Source organism: Ambystoma mexicanum, chromosome 5p (assembly GCF_040938575.1).
Source record: "Ambystoma mexicanum isolate Mex_15411 chromosome 5p, UKY_AmexF1_1, whole genome shotgun sequence".
NCBI classification, from domain to species: Eukaryota; Metazoa; Chordata; class Amphibia; order Caudata; family Ambystomatidae; genus Ambystoma; species Ambystoma mexicanum.
In genome coordinates, this window is record NC_090930.1 from 1348321823 (window position 1) to 1348336310 (window position 14488).

At 44.1% G+C, this 14488-nt stretch overlaps 1 protein-coding gene across 1 annotated transcript in view; it reads right to left on the reverse strand.

The window, feature by feature from the left end:
• LOC138481557 (zinc finger protein 660-like) overlaps positions 1 to 8750 on the reverse strand; it is a 1126844-nt gene extending 1118094 nt beyond the window's left edge. The window contains exon 1 of the mRNA XM_069613740.1: positions 8625 to 8750. The gene's annotated coding sequence lies outside the window, so the exon portion shown is untranslated. The remainder of the gene's footprint in view (positions 1 to 8624) is intronic.
• Between the last annotated feature and the right edge of the window lie 5738 nt (positions 8751 to 14488).

Consider the following 14488-nt stretch of genomic DNA (forward strand, 5'->3'; position numbering starts at 1 on the left):
AGGCCGGCCAGAGAGCTGCAGGGAAGGAGGGAGTGGGTGTGCCGATGAGTAGAATCTCAGTCTTACTGTCATTAAGGCAGAGGTCATTGGCGGCACACCATTCCTGTTGTGGCCTTCATCAAGGCACCCTGGAAGTCAGTCCCAAACAGCTGTCGACCGGAGATGGGTTCTTCCGAGAAACATTGAAGTAGAGCACCAGGACATCGAGGCTGACGACGTCCATCACCGTCGACCGGGGTTCAGAGGATCGCCATGACCTCGATGACCGTAGCCGCAATGCTCCACCATTGCTTAAGAACATTTAAACATGGCACGCAGAGTAAATCTCAAGAAGGACCTTTCCACAGAGAAATGGCAAAAAAAGGAGACCGGCTCCATTTTGACAAAAATGGCACCATTGGGTGCTTTACTGCAGCTGCGAGCGCAGCCCGCGATAAATGCACACCACAGTAGTTAAAAGTAAACCACTGCCTTCCGCCATTCATCGAGGAAAGGGTAACATAAAAATGTTACATGGGAAACTAGACAAAGGGGATACTAAGTAACCCCTCCAGCACCCTATTGTAAGATAGTGTGTGCTGGGTCTAGAAAGTTACAAATGTAAGTAAAGTCAATTTCACTTTACTGCTCTGGGAAAGAGTAGTTTATCCCAGAGAAGGTATTTAAACCTTTGGGAAATCTGGAAGACTTCCCTGTGCCACTGCACTGAAGATGCTGGGTGACACAATGTAAAAGATGATGCCTATGGAGTTTGTCAGGCTCCATAACCAAAATAAACAGAGTTAAAAAATCACATTAAAAATCTAAGGGGACGGGTGGATCAAAAACCTGATGAATCTGGACATTATCAAAAAGTGAAAGGGCCGATCCCGTTGGTGTCTCCCATAGTGGTGGCGCAGAAACCGAAACAGCCAGGGTCGGTGCAAATCTGTGTGGACATGAGGTTCCCCAACCAGGCCATCAGGAGAGAGAGATGCCTGACCCCGATGTTAGACGATGTGGTGGGGGAGTTACAAGGAGCCGATGTGTTCTCCAAGCTCGATCTGAGAGCGGGGTATCACGAGCTGGTACTCCACCTGGTCTCCAGCTATATCTGTTAGGCAGAATTATATGCAGTACCCTTTGGGAACACCACACACAATTAAGACTACAAGTGACAGTACAAATTCACCTTTGGTACAAGCCTGTACTACACAGTAAAAGTGGTAGCAATGGCTGAGCAGCCAGACTTATCTCAAGAGCAAGTGAACAGTATCAATAGTTACACAAAGGACAGCAATTACTATGATTCAAACAAACACTGACTCAAGGTTTCGAAGTAAAAGAATATACATTTTTTTTTTAGTTTATTACAAACTTTTAAAAACAAACACAATCAAAAGCAAGGGCAAAAACAGCATCTTTAGCAAGAATATTATCATACCTTTCCATGTATACATAAACTTTCCCCAAGAAAATGCACAGTTTGTTATTCTAGTCTTTTTACCAGATTATATTCATATTAGGCTTGCATTCTCTCCACCCCTTTTGTTTCCAAGTGTCTTGTTATCTCCTCTAAAAATGCTGTTACTGCAAAAGTTAATTTGTTCCTTTCTCCTAGGTGCATGGCACTCCACAATTCATCTGCAGTGTATGTGGAACATTTATTTAATTCCTCCCCCAAACATCTTGCAAGGTGGGACAAAAGAGCATCAAATGTTTTATACACATTTATTTACACATCAGTTGTATAACATTTCACTAAAGTAAAGCAGTTTAAAAATCACACTCTTAATACACCACGCCACTCCCAATAGGTTCCAGACAAGTTAAGCTCACAAAATTAAGTGGGAGCAAAATGGCAATCCAGAAATTTAAAACGGAGGGAAAGACAAAGTTAGGCAGAAATTGAACAGCCCCAACAGGTAAGGAAGCAGGGCAATCTAGAAAGAGGCAATACAGTGATGGAATCAAATCAAAAAGGCTTAGGGCCAAAGTCAATAGGACAAAAGTCTTTTGCTCAAGATCACACAGTTCAGGGTAGTTCGCGGTTAAGCCTTTGCCAAGAGTACCGGATGAAGTTGGTCAGCAGAAAAGTTAGGTTAAAGAGTAGAGAAGGACAAGCCCTCGGATTGGAGAAAGATTTCACACACTTTCATCGCGGCTGAACGAAACGAACAACCGGATTTGAACAGTACCTTTCAAAGAAGAAGAATCTGTTGCGGAGGCGGACGTTCCTGATAGTTCCTGCAGGCTCACGAATCCTGAAGTGACTGTCGGACTGACATGAAGTAGGAAGACTGGAGGGTCCTGCGCTACCCAGGGAAGAAACCAGCAGCAGAGCAAAGTAACAAATAAAAGGTGCGCTCCTTAAAACCCAAGCAGGGTCCGACCTTCCTGGCTATTTGGCCCACTGTAGCTCTGTACAGCGAACTCAACCAGAGGAGGGAGTCCTGGCTTGCAGTTTGGGTGAACTGGTTGGTCCCACCAGCTCAGGGGAAGACGATTCCTGGAGGATCTTCTCTGTCGTTGGAGTTCGAGGATTCGGACCTGCAGCAGGGCTTCACCGGGCGGTTCAGTCGTGGTAGGGGTTCTCTTCCGTCAGATGCTCGTCGGTTCTTTCGTTCCAGTGGCGACTCTGCCTTTCCAGACCCAGAGACCTACTTTTTATGCAGTTTTCCCCCATTCACACAGCCTGGCTGTCAATCACACAGCAGGGTGGCTGTCCAGCGGGGACAGTCACCACAGCCAATCATTTCAGAGTGCGACATTGGTCTCCAAGGAGACCCTGTGCAGGGAGCCCTAAACTCCTCCCTCACATCCTGTCCCCACCAGACATACAGGCACCTAAGGAGGGCTTCTGCGTAGAAACCCGCGAAAAGACGGTGAACAAAGGAATCAAACCTGGTTTGATGCGCGGAGTAAAACACGAGAAAGACAGAAATGGGGAATAAACCCAGCTCAAACCGTAATAAAACATATATAGCTGGTTTAATTTCGAGGCTACCAAGATAGCCTAAAACAATACCAAGGTTATTTAAGATAACTGCAGTAAGAAAAATAGGGTAGTTACCACTGCCACCAGCCAAGTCTTGATGAAAAGGGAGCAAAGCAATGCTCCGAGAGAAACAGACAAAAAGGGATAAGTATTAACCCTTTCCAGTTCTCCATGTAAGATAGTTTGTACTGAGTCTGTGGTTTTACAGAGGCTAATAAAGTTAATGGTAACTTTATATGTTCTGGGAGATAGTAGTCAGTCCCAGAAAATGGAGTCTGAGTTGGGAAGTGTAAAAGACAACCCTGTGTCACTGCACTGAAGGTGCTGTGTAACACACAGTAAAAAGATGATGCCTGTGGAGTTGGTGAGGTTCCACAGTCTATGAACACAAACATGTAAAACACACAGCAAAACACATGTAAGAGTGGGGAAAAAAGGCTCACACTCTTACCAGGTGAGAAAAATAAATCCCAGAAACCCAGCAAAGCTGCTGAGGGACTCAGTAGGTAAGGGAAATTAGCCATTCTGGAGAATCCTCCCTAACACTCGCCCCCCCCACCCAGACGAAGGGACAGGAGGATTTAATCCACTCCTGGATGAATCTCTACCTCTCGTCGGTTAAAAAAATCCTAGAGAGACCATCAGCATTTTGGTGGTGTCATCCTGCTCTGTGTTCAATGGTGAAATCAAGCCCTTGCAGGCAGATTGACCATCTCAGAAGTTCTGGGTTTTCCCGTTTCATTTGCATTAACCATCTCACAGGTTGGTGGTCTGTCTGAATCACAAAAGTAGATCCATACAAGTATGGTCTAAACCTCTTCAGAGACCACACAATGGCAAAACATTCACGCTCTATGGTTGCCCACCTTGTTTCCGGTTCCTTCAGTTTCTTACTGATGAAGCAAATGGGGTGCTCCCTACCTTTCTCATCCAGTTGACTAAGGACTGCACCTACACCTATATTGGAGGCATCTGTCTGCACAATGAAGGGTTGGTGATAATCAGGAACTCTTAGGACTGGAGCTTGACAAAGGGCTTTCTTAAGGCTTTCAAAGGCTTGAGTGCACTCCTCATTCCATCAACATTTTTAGGGAATTTTGGAGAGGAGATCACATTTAAGGGAGAAGCTATGGTCCCATAGTTCTCTATGAAATTCCTGTAATACCCAGTGAGACCTAGGAAAGCTCTCACCTGGGTTTGAGTAGTAGGGGTGGCCCAGTTTTGTACAGCTTGTACTTTGCTAGGCAATGGCCTTATTTCACCTCCTCCTACCTCATGACCAAGGTAGACCACTTTGCTCTGACCAATTTGACATTTACTTGCCTTTATGGTCAGATGGGCCTGTTCAAGAGCCTGCAAAACATATCCTAAGTGATCAATATGTTCTTTCCATGTAGGAGTGAACACTGCAGTGTCATCCAAGTATGCCATTCAAAAGTCTTCCATCCCATTCAGAACTTGATTGACCATCCTCTGGAATGTAGCAGGTGCATTCTTTAGTCCAAAAGGCATAACCTTAAACTGGTAGAGGCCTGCTGGGATGGAAAACACCGTTTTCTCCTTGGCATGGTCTGTCAGGGCTATTTGCCAGATTTCAGATCAAATGTACTGAGGTACTTGGTTGAACCAAGTATATCCACCAGTTCATCTGTCATTGGCAAAGGATGGGCATCGGTCCTAGTGACTGCATTTAGAGCTCTATAGTCCACACAGAATTTCAACTCCTTGGATCCTGCTTTTGGTACTAGAACAACTGGACTAGACCATGGACTTGTAGATGGCTCTATAACCCCGAGATCATGCATCTTGTTGACCTCTCCTTTGATGTGGAATCTCTCATGTTCTGACATTCTGTACCCTCTGCTTTTGACAGGTAGACAGTCACCAGTGAGAATATCATGTTGGCCCCAAGGGGTCAAACCTGGTGAAAGTGAAAAAAGGGGTGCAAACTGATTTAACATAACTTTGCACTCCTGTTGTTCAGAAGTCAGCTGAGAAGAGAGATTGACTCCTATTTTTTCATCCAAAGGTTGGCCTCTCAGGAGGTCAGGTAGAGGTTCACTCTCCTCCTCCTCTTGAGCTGAAGCTAGAAGCAAAGCTCCCACTTCTGGTCTCGAGACATACGCCTTCATACGGTTGGTGTGAAAGACTCTGGGAGCCTCCTTAGGTCAGCCTAGGTCCACCAAATAGTTCACCTCTCCAGGTTTGCCCACAACCTTGAAGGGTCCTATCCATTTGTCCTGTAAGGCCCTCTGCCTTGTTGGCACCATAACTAACACAAGCTGGTCTTGAGTAAACTCAGCCATGTTGGCCTTCTGGTCATGCCAATGTTTGACCAGAGCCTGACCTGCTTTCAAGTTATCACTAGCTTCTGCCATCATGTGTGACATTCTACCCCGGAGTCCTATCACATAGTCAGTCACTCTGACTGGCTTGGAGGAAGGAGCACTCTCCAATCCCTCCATAATCAGGGCCAATGGACCTCTGACTGGATGGCCATAGAGAGGTACAAAGGGACTGTAACCAACTCCCTCCTGAGGGACTTCTCTATAAGCAAATAGAATGCATGGCAGTAGAAGGTCCCACTTCCTTTTAAGGGGTTCCTCTAAAAAACATATCATGCTCTTCATAGTACGGTTAAACCTCTCTACCAGTCCATTTGTCTGTGGATGGTAGGCTGTAGAGAACTTGTAAGTGACACCACAGTTTTTCCACACGGCTTGCATGTAGTGGGACATAAAATTGGATCCCCTGTCGGATATCATTTCCTTAGAATACCCTACTCTGGTAAAAAATACCAAGTAGAGCCTTAGCCACAGCCTGAGCCGTAACAGTTCTCATAGGTATAGCTTCTGGGTCTCTTGTAGCATGGTCTACTACAACCAGGATAAACCTGTTCCCTGAAGATGTGGGAGGGTGAAGGGGACCAACAATGTCGATGCCCACCCTCTCAAAAGGAACTCCCACCACTGGGAGAGGAACCAGGGGTGCCACATTCTTGGCTCCACTCTTGCCAGAGGTTTGGCAAGTTTGACAGCTCCTACAGAATTTGTCAACATCTGAACCCATTTTAGGCCAGTAGAAGTATAAGGAGAGCCTTTCCTTGGTCTTTTTGAAACTCAAGTGACCAGCCAAAGGTATCTCATGGGACAACTGTAGGAACTGGAGTCTGTTGGCAAGGGGAACTACAATTATTTTGCAGTCCCCAGGGATAGACTCAGTGGGTTCACTGTAGAAGCGGCCATCTTCCCAGCTTAACCTGTGCTTTCCAGCTTCTTGCCCATCAAGTTGGTTAGCAGCCTGTTGTCGAAAACCTTCAAGAGTATGACACTCTCTATGTCCTCTGCTGAAGTCTGCCCTGTTTCCCCACCTTCTGCCAGTAAAGACTGCAGCTCAGGATGGTTAACATGGTCCAGATCACCAACTAAAAAAGTTTCTTCTTCCAGATCAGATTCTTCAGAAACTGGCTCAACCACACATGATTGCACCTCACACTCTGCCTCAGCAGGTGGATGGATCACAGGTGTGATCCTGGACAATCTTGGGGATGTCCTTGTTGGTAGCACAGGGGTGCTGTCTGACTTTTTCCTTGAGGTCCTGGGTTTCCCCTTTGCCTCATTTTCCTAGAAATAGCAGTGAGCAACTCCTGTGGAGTGGGAGAGATAGTTTCCTCTATCAGCTCCTCTGGAGAGCCTATCAAGGTTCTCTCCCTTGCAGGGCTAGTGAGCTCTTGTCTCCTCTTAATGGGACGCCTGGGGGTGCTTGACACAACTCCAAGAGTTTTCAGGTCATTACCCAACAGAACTCTCCCAGGCACTTCACTCTGCACACTAACAGGTATTTTAACAGTCATATCATTACACTGGATGAGAGCTGGTAACTGGGGAAGCATTTGCACAGGGTATCCAGCTAACTTGGTGAGGCGTTTGGGTGCCTTAGCAACATCCTCCACCTTGAAAAATGATTCACCCACCACAGTTATGCTGGCTCCAGTGACTCTGGTGGCAGGAGTCTCCTGGCCATTCACAAGAACACTATCTTTATAATACTCTTTAGTATTATCTGGGATGGAATTATAGACATCTAAATTATGTTGTTCCCACAAGCCGAGGGACACTAAAGAAACACTAGCTGAAACTCTCATTGGTTCATCAGCCAGTAGGTGAAAGTTTCCACTTGACATAGGTACTTCCTCCTCTGGGGAGAAGGCTAAGGAAACAGTGTGGACCCTTGAAGGTTTACCCTTACATCTGGGCTCCCCTTTCACATGGTCAGTTGACCCACAAACATAACATTTTCCAAATGTTTTGATGAATGGGGGGGTTGTTCTGACCACACATATACAATCAAAGATTGAGGGGAAAATTATTTAATGGCCCCAGGATTCATCCCCCCTAACAAGGGCTTGTGTAAACTTCCAGACTAAGGAATCCCGTTGCCTCTATGCTGTGCCCCAAAGGCAAGAAAAGGAACACTATACACTCGCAATACCTGTGTTTGTCATTCAAAAATACACTGAAACACTAAAAAAAATGTTTTGCATATTAAAGCACATGACTTTATTAAGATGATACATTTCTCTTAAAAATGTATTAAACAATCTATGTAAACATTTCAAATTAATAAAAAACATGTAATATAAACAATTACCTAAAACTCAAAACCCACTGCAAAACACTCTCACAGTGCAAACGTGCTTACTTTCCACTCGCATAACTTACATACCAATGTTAAACCACACTCTCTCCACCATACACAGTTATGTAGAATCCTGTTGAATACATAAAACAGAGAGCTCCTAGATTCTGGACTGCTCCTTCCAGCCGGTTTGTGCCCTTATTTAACAAATCCTTTTCAATAAAAGGTTCTCATTAGCTTAATTAAACTTTACACAAGATTGGCTACTAATAAAGCAACCGCAATACCCGACATGTTTCGTTCTTATGGCAATATACGACAAATAACAGAACTTCTTCAGGGGAAATTCGACGACCAGATTCTCTTGGTCTTCTCAACCTTTGTGTGGAAATGTTCCTCACTAGCCCTATGGGGGACAGCATAAAAAACAGCTATAAGTAATGCTGTTATTTAATTACACATAATCACACCATTAGAGTGCCCAACCGCCTATGGTTGACTTACCGTGTTAACTTCAATAGTTTGCACTGTCCACAGAATCATAGGCTAGTCTCCTAAATCAGACGACCCACCAATATTATCAGACATCAAGTGCAGCGGCACGGCCAGCTGACTGCAACTCTGGAAAAAACAACCTGAAATGCCACGTTCACTGTTCTTGGTTTCTTAAAAACTAGTTTTCTTCTAAAAATATCCCTTTTCTATCAACAATTTTAATGGTGACCACGAAAAGAGGCGTTTTTAAATTTTAGTTTGGCACCTTAGTGGGAGGCTAATATCCATTCGCCTATCCCACTTAGCATGGAGTTAGAAGTCAAAACCACATTGGCCTAATATAGTCCATGTGCCTATTTGCTGTGACATTTCTTTAACATTTTCTTAAAATTACTCTCATCACTTGCTCTCAAAATTGTGATGGTTGTATTTACAACCTACCCATAGTGCATCAATATTATCCGTGTTGTTAAGCGTGGGGCATGGGGAATTCTTAAGAAAACGAGGCACTTACATGTCAGATGGTAACTTCACTCCAAAAAGTGGTAGTCGACTGAATCCACTTTATTTTACGGTCGGGACAGCCTCTGCTGGTAGACCGCTTGACTTCCACGCCTATGTGAAGCCGTTTGTTTGCCCTTCCATACACGGCTGCAAAGAAAACAATGCACCGTTACGTTGCATGTGGCTCACACCGAAATATTCAAACTGCATACACCATTAATTACCATCATTTAAACAACACGTTGATGCTGTGTGCGCTGCAGTTTGTAAGAATAATTACATGCAGCAGGTTTGAAAAATGCACGTTCCCCAGCGAGTTTCCCTCACACTTACTTTCTATTTAATTAGCGTTCAGTGTTGCATCTCCCGTGTGCGCGTACGCGTCAACTCCATCATCTGAAGTTAGGAGGGGCATTTTGCCTTACTCTTTAAATACAGCGTGCAAAACGCACACATGCCTGCAATTAACACTAACTCGTTTGCATGCCAAAGGCGCTCAGCCAGGATAATTGGGCAGTCAATGTTATAAAACAAGCGACGTTGACCCTATGTCTGCCTGCTTTAAAACATTACTTATGCAAGTGTTAAATTCATCTTGCATTTGCCCAGGACTATTCAACGTAAATGTAAGTTAAAATGATATAACACTCCATGGGTGCGAAAATCATTAAACCATTTGTAAACGTTCACTGTAATTGTTAGACCAATGTTGTTTGAAAGGCATCGAATCTATGCCTCAGGAAAAAATGTTCCCGCAGGCTGCCAGGCTTTCTGCCACTAGGGCTAGTATAAACACAGTTAACATATAAAGACGCCCAATTCCAATCCACGGTTTCATTAAGGCCCGTGACAGCTGTGTTACACAAAAAAATGAGCCATTGTTCCTTTTTCTGTAGTCTTTTAGAAATGTCAACTTCATTTCCCAATGGAATATGGAGTAGAACTGTCCATTTGAAGTCATTTGGTCCATGATCCAACATCAAAAAATGGCTGACCAAGGGTGCTGTAATAACCCTATTTTTAATACAGCTCCTATGCTCAGAGATACAAATCTTGATTTTTCTCTTGGTCATTCCAATGTACAACTTGCCACACTGGCACCATATCGCATACACGACATTACTCGTGTTGCAATTGCTAAAAGTCGTTTGGGCCCAAGGTTTTCCAAACCTAAATCGACCTGAGTAGTCCTACTGGTCTGATGGCAATTAACGCATTGGCCACACGGTGCGTGGCCTAACGCTTTTGGGAGCCCCCATGCTTCAGTAATGCTCATTTGTTTAGCCGGTTTTGAAATGTCATTTTTTGTCATTAAATCTTTCAAATTGGGGCCTCTCTTAAAAGCACATAATGGAGGGTCGAGAGGGCACTCTCCTCCCGTTAAAATACTCAAATTTTTCTTGATGATCTTAATGACCTGGTTTGTTTGAGGGGTAAATGTGCTTACGAACACTATCCCTTCTTGATCTTTAGCTCTGATGTTATACTCCAACAAACTTTCTCGATCATTATTTTTCGATCTTTTAAGCACGCGACGCACTAACTTGGTCGGGTATTTTCTGGCAATCAGTTTCTCACTCAAGCAATTCGCTTCCGTCAGGAAAATATCCTTTGTTGAGCTATTACGTTTAAGCCGTAACAATTGCCCAATTGGAAGATTCTCCCTTGTGTGTCGTGGGTGACAACTACCAAACTCTAAAAGTGAGTTACGGTCAGTTAATTTATGGAATGGTCTGACCTGTAGAATGTTCCGGTTGGTGTCCACCCAAATTGTGATATCCAGAAAATTGATCTCAAGGTTGTTCTGTGTGGAGGTAAATTTCAAATACGGGTTTTGACAGTTGATCCATAACATGAATCCTTTGAACTCTTCAATAGTGCCATCCCAAACTAGTAGGATGTCGTCTATATAGCGACACCATAACCCTAACTTGTCGAAGTAAGGGTTATTGGAATTATAGATGACCTTGCGTTCAAAGCTTTCGACAAACAAATTTGCTGCCCAGGGGGCTATCGAAGAGCCCATTGCGGTGCCATGGATTTGATGAAAAAGTTGTCCATTGAAAATAAAATAGTTCTCAGTAAGTGACATTTCTGCACACCACAAAATGAAACTATTTGGTGTGTTCCCTTCCGTTCTTTTGGTGAGGAGCACCTCTTCCAACACCTGTAAAGTTTCCTGTTGTGGGATGCAGGTATAGAGTGACACTATATCTAAACTCACGAGTAACTGTGTTTTCAGGTCAAATTGCATCTCTTCCACAATGTTAATGATTTCTGTAGTATCCTGTACATAAGAATACATAGTATGTACATAAGGCTTCAGATACCTATCAGCAAATTTTGATAATGGCTCGAGAATCACACCGGTACCGGACACAATCGGACGGCCTGGTCGATTAACCAAAGTCTTGTGAATTGTGGGCAAGATGTAAAACTTAGGTATGGTGGGATTCCTAACCCTAAGATATTCACTTTCTTGTGGGCAAATCCACCCTCTAGCACAGGCTTTCTCAACTTTCAAATTAATCAAAGCTGTGAGTCTCTTAGTCGGGTCGACCTCTATCGGTTGGTAAAACTGTCTGTCTTGCAACTGACGTTGACATTCGGTTATATAATCCTGTCGATTGAGCATGACAATGGGCCCGCCCTTGTCTGCTTTACGCAGAATAATGTCAGTGTTTGTAGCAAGGTTTTTGAGAGCTACTTTTTCTAACCTTGAAATATTCTGAAAAGGGTGTCTTAAACCCTGGTGCTCTAGTTTGTGTAAATCATGCCACACTCTCTTAGCAAAGACCACTGCTTCAGGGGGGTGTCCAGTCATTTGGTCGACTGCAATTTGGTCGAAAACCAAATGGTCGAATTTTTTTTTTTTAATTTATATATGTGTTTTGTGGGTTTTCGTGTAGAAAAAAAAAAAGAAAGAAAAAAAGGGGGTTGGGGGGGACCCCCCCCCCCCAAAAAAAGGGGTAAAAAAAAATTTAAAAAAATTCGACCATTTGGTTTTCGACCAAATTGATTCGACCAGTTGTCCAGTCGACCAATTGTTTTCGACCAAATGACTGGCAACCCTTCAGGGGTATAACTGCTCGTAGGTGGATTGAAGGAAGATTTATTGCGGAAACCTTGGTGAACAAAGGAATCAAACCTGGTTTGGCACGCAGAGTAAAACACGAGAAAGACATTTTCAAAAAGAAATGGCGAATAAACCGAGCTGCAACCATAATAAAACATATATGGTCTAGCGGGTTGAAGTTCGAGGCTTCCAAGATAGCCTAAAACAATACCAAGGTTATTTAAGATAACTACGGTAGGAGAAATAGGGTAGTTACCACTACCACCAGCCAAGTCTTGATGAAAAGGGAGCGAAGCAATGCTCCAAGAGAAACAGACAAAAAGGGATAAGTATTAACCCTTTCCAGTACTCCATGTAAGAGGGTTTGTAGTGACTCTGTGGTTTTACAGAGGCTAATAAAGTTAATGGTAACTTTATCTGTTCTGGGAGACAGTAGTCAGTCCCAGAAAATGGAGTCTCAGTTGGGAAGTCTAAAAGACAACCCTGTGTCACTGCACTGAAGGTGCTGTGTAACACACAGTAAAAAGATGATGTCTGTGGAGTTGGTGAGGTTCCACAGTCTATGAACACAAAAATGTAAAACACACACAGCAAAACACATGTAAGAGTGGGATAAAAAGGCTCACACTCTTACCAGGTGAGAAAAATAAATCCGAGAAATCCAGCAAAGCTGCTGAGGGACTCAGTAGGTAAGGGAAATTAGACATTCTGGAAAATTCTCCCTAACAATATCACAACATTTACAATGCACAGAGGCCTATACCAGCACAAGCGCCTCAGCTTCGGGGTATCACCGGCAGCAGAGGTGTTTCAGAATGTGATATGTGGGGCTGTGGCAGGACTGGATGGAGTTATTAATGTAAGTGACGATATACTGGTATTTGCTGCATCGGAGGCAGAGCACATGGAAAGATTAGAAAACATGCTTGAGAGAATTCAGCAACTCGGGCTCACCCTTCACAGGGAAAAGTGCAAATTCCTGTGAAAACGCATCAAATTCTTTGGATTAATCTTTCATGAAGGTAGCATATTGCCTGACCGGCACAAGGTACAGGACATTCAGGAGGCAAGGCCACCGGGAAATGCATCGGAAAACCAGAGATTCCTCTGGATGGTCACATACTGTCGACGCTTCATTCCGAACCTCGCAACCATATCCGAGCCTCTCAGACTACTAACCAGAAAAGATTTGTGTGATGCTGGAAATGCATTAGAGGGACAGGGCCTCCATGTCCTTGTCCTGTACTCCCTTATCATGTGTGTTCTGTATTGTTTTCTGCACAGGAATCAATGTGGGACTCCTGCCAGTGCAGCTCTTCCACTTTTTGGTTGTGGTGAACAGAGACCCTAGGGATACCCTTATGGCAACCCTGGGTGGGGGTACAACCCTGTACCCCTAGTGTATGTTTTGGGCACCTGTGTGTGGCCCAAAGAACAGCATGTGGGCTGGTGGCAGCTCCATGCTGAATTTGACAGGTGCTCTGAGTATCCTCTATTTTGTGATACTCAGGCCCTGTCATAGCAATAAGTGGATTTCTGATAGGAGACAAGATGGCCCCTGTGGCCTCTTGGTTTCTATTACCTGTTAGCTTGTTTTCCCAAAGTCCTGGGAAGCCCTGACTTTGTCCCTTAACTTGACTGGCTGTAGGGCGGAAGAACCATAGATGGTATTGTTGGGAAGTCCAGGCCAGACTGGCTGGAGCCTTCCCAGTGACTGTATGTTATGAGTACACCCTTGGTGTGGGCCCTGGGTGAATGGAGTGTGTGACTGTTAGGCAGAATCCTGTGCAGTGCCCTTACGAACCACTACACACAATTAAGACTACAAGTGGCAATACAAGTTCACCTTTGGTACAAGCCTGTACTACACTGTTAAAGTATTAGCAGTAGCGGAGCAGCCAGACTTATCTCAAGAGTAAATGAGCAGTAGTAGAGATTACAGAAAGGACCACAATTACTGTGACTCAAGCAAACACAGACTCAAGTTTTCAGGTAAAAAATATAAGTACATTTATTTTAAACCATCTGTTTACAAAACACTTCACTTCTATATATTTAAAACCACACGTAAAAAACACTACGCACAACCAATTCCACTTGTTCCAGCAAAGTCAAGGTAAGTACATTAGGATTTGATAGACCGGTGTTGCGATACTAACGCGTACCCGTGAATAGAAATGTTCACGAAGTTAAAACACACTCTGTACTTTAGAATTTAAAAGAAGGAAAAAGTGGATAAAATCACAGCCAATACTTTTGTCAAGGCAAGGGAATCGGAGGACTCGTTCAAAGATACAGATTAAAGTCAATAGGCCTGCGCAAGTGTCAATGGAGCAGATGCTCAGTTGCCGGGGTCACACGTTGAACAGTTCGAGATTCGAGATGCCAAGAGTACTTAGATATTGTCAAATGGAAGGAAAAGTTATAAGAGGGAAGGAAGAAGGAACAAATCTTCAAGGAGGAAAAGGGTTCACCCCAATTCCGGATGGTCAGACGGAGAGAACGACCAAATGTGCACAGTACCTTATTCCGTTGGAGAAAAGCTGGTGCCACAGCAGTTGTTCCTGGTAGTTCCTGCAGACTCACGGTTCCTGCGGCTTCAGTTGTGGGGACAAGAAGGAGGATGTCTGAAGCGATCTGCACTACCCAGGGATGAGGCCAGCAGAAGCGAAAAAGACAATGATGAATAAAAGGTGCACTCCTTTAAATCAGGAGAGGGATCTTCTGATGGCTATCCGTACCACTACAGCACAGCAGTGATTTCGACCCAGGAGAGGATTCTCTGACTGAAGAAAGGG